The 2,969-nt window shown below is 39.7% G+C and overlaps 1 protein-coding gene across 1 annotated transcript in view; it reads right to left on the reverse strand.

The window, feature by feature from the left end:
• LOC107672011 (nucleolar protein 4-like) overlaps positions 1-2,969 on the reverse strand; it is a 126,785-nt gene that overhangs the window by 26,922 nt on the left and 96,894 nt on the right. The window lies entirely within an intron of this gene.

The following is a 2,969-nucleotide window of genomic DNA, read 5'->3' on the forward strand; positions in this document are numbered from 1 at the left end:
ATGGAGTATTTCTGTGCCAAAAATCTTACTTCCGGGTTCGTACAAGTTTCGGAGAGTTTTTTTCGATAGTGGCTCTTAATGACGTAAACGAGGGTGGAACTCCTTATATGGGTATTTCTCCCAGAAGAGCGCGCCCACGCACATATCGACCAGAGCAAGAGCGAGATCGCGCCCATCAACGCGCTTCATTCGGTGGCAGCGCTGCACGGGACATGTTAGGGAAGAATGTCTCCAATCCAAACAAGTGTGTTTTTGGTTGTAAGGGAAAGATAACTTTGTTCAGCTTCCTAAAGAACCCAGCATCTATTTCAAAGAGAAAGTAAAATGCGCACACCGCATTTACAAGCTATTTAAAAGCGAAGGAAAGCGAGGAAAAGAGGGAACGCCCCGCCCCCACGGTGATACCGGTATTACCGGTGTTGTCACACGTCGATTAACCGGTGGGAAAATTTCCTCACCGTTACAACCCTACTCTATAGGTACTCAAGATTAACATGAGATTGGGTGAAACTGTGTGTATTATGCCTCCTTTAAAGTCAGTTGTTTACTAAAATGTCAGTTATTTAAATCACTTAAATCAATCAATATTTCTATATTCAAATTTTTATATTGAAAACAATAATCTCATAATATTGCTATGAATTTAAAACATCCATGCCTGTGTTGTTCTGTGCCACCTCTGTAGTGCAAATTAATTTTGTTATTGATTTTTTTATTTTATTGGTAACTTATTCTTCTAACTCTACTTGTTCTTATTCTGTTGTTTTAATTTAGAAATTTTGGAAAAGCTTATGAATATATTTTTTTGAATTTGACAAAAGATGACATACTTTTAATAAAGTTAGAAAAAATGCTATAACAAAGGTTAAAAAAAATGCCACTGTAAATCACTTTATGGAGTCAAATATCACCTTGTAATGGAAAGCCTAATTTTAGGTTATTGATCAAAAGGGGCTCTTAAGTTTTCTGACTGTGCTCCTACATTTTTTTTAAATTGGAGCATATATAAAGCACTATATAAAGTACATAAAGTGTATAGAACTATATAAAGTACTTATAAACCAACAGCTTAAAAACATTTACTTTTGTGCTCGACTGGTTAATAGTAAACAACTTTTTTGCGTAGGACTGCACCACTGATGTAGACGTTAATAAAACAAAATCTATTCCACCTTTTTCTGAGTGCGGAAGTCTCGCCCGACTGGAACGGTGATTTACATTTCTGGTCTCACATTTACATATTTTCCTAGCCAACAATATAACGTGAAACTTGCAAGCCATGCATACAGCGCCGGACATAACAGATTTTCTGGTATGCAAGACAAGTACTTTAAAGGAATTCCTTTAGCTTATTGCCGTTACTGTGGTAGCTGTCGGACAAGATGGCAAATAGCAACAGCGGCACATAATATCCGCAATCTGATTGATCAGATCACCTGTCAATCAAGCTCCCTGTGAACGGTCAATTGCATCATTAACATTCAATAACAATTAAGAATTGAATTTTCATTTCATGCCGAATTTAAAGGTCCCCTGAAGTGCCTTGAAACACGCAGCGTTATTCTATGTGGTGACGTAATTTAAACTGAAACAGGAAGACAGGGCAGGACATATCGAGCAGCCCCGCCCCCTTTTTAAATTAGCCAATAGCGTTTTGTTTATATCTGCACGGGCCAGAGCCGTTGAGCTTGGTAAAGCCGCATTTGACAGCCACAGTCTAATAGATTACCCCCTAGATTCAATATGAAACTCTTAGTAAAACAAAATAGTGATCATAATCATGCTGAGGCTGTGTAGTTTTAAAAGTGTTTAATATATGCCGACTCGCGCATATGATCCGCTCCGTGTGATCGCATCTCTGGACCGGAGCCAAAATCAGACTCTGCACGCTGCCGCGGTTCACGTGACAAAAGAAACCCAACCGCTTCGGCTTCTAGAGAGCGTTTGATTGGTCAGAAGATTTGATGAGAAGATGAAGTACGATGTGACGTCAAAGAAATCGTTGAGCCGTTTTGGCCGTTTTGGCTAAAAGCTTTGAATGCTTATGTCTTCTAAATGCGAATTTTGTCACTGTTTTGGAGCACACTGCCTTATAGATAACCTTAAGACTAACATATTGATACTAACACCCAAAAAAACGTTAATTTTGATTTCATGGGGACTTTAAGATCCAACAGAAGCCAACTGTTTACTGTTAAACTAATGCACATGCAATTGGCTTAAATGGCTGGTGCCCACTTATCTGCTTTTCAACAAATCTGTTGTTACTGGCTTCACCTTATATCACCCTATTAATATTCATGATCCAAGCTGATAAGGTTTTATAATGTGCCCCCGACTTTTCATATCATTCCTACGCCCCTGGTAATTACCCACAATTCTTTGCAGCTCTGCAATGTACAAGTGTTCCTCCATTTTAGACATACACAAGGGAGAGCAGATGTACAACAGGTTGAGCAGCTTACTTCACACAGTCACACTTCATAGCAAATTAATATTGTATACCAGAGGCAGGAGGAATTTAGCGAGAAAATAAGGTGCTGCTAACCTCTACTTGCTCTCTCTCTCGTCACACACATGCTCATTTAAAAGTCTGTAGTGCTACTCAAAACAAGCAATGATTTCCAATACTAAACGTGGGTCGAATTTGCTCTGAAATAGCTTTTGGTAGGAAGCCTTATACATATTAACACCCCAACACGCTTAACCAACAAATATACACAAGCACGTTCACCAACTCAAGTTGAGCTGACACAACAGGAGCTCTACGGACCATCAGCACCTTCCGTTTGTCTCTAAATGCAGGTGCACGTCCTGGCGCTGGGCCAAAATGAAGAGGACAAATGGATTGAGAAAGAGCAGATGACATGAGGGCATAAGAGACAAGAGGGAAGGGATATGCAGGAAGCGGAGGGTAAGGAAAGTAAGGGATGGGGGTATTTAGCAATGCACCACTCTGAGAGGAAGAG

The sequence above is a fragment of the Sinocyclocheilus anshuiensis genome, unplaced genomic scaffold (genome assembly GCF_001515605.1).
Source record: "Sinocyclocheilus anshuiensis isolate Anshui unplaced genomic scaffold, SAMN03320099.WGS_v1.1 scaffold1053, whole genome shotgun sequence".
Classification (NCBI taxonomy): domain Eukaryota; kingdom Metazoa; phylum Chordata; class Actinopteri; order Cypriniformes; family Cyprinidae; genus Sinocyclocheilus; species Sinocyclocheilus anshuiensis.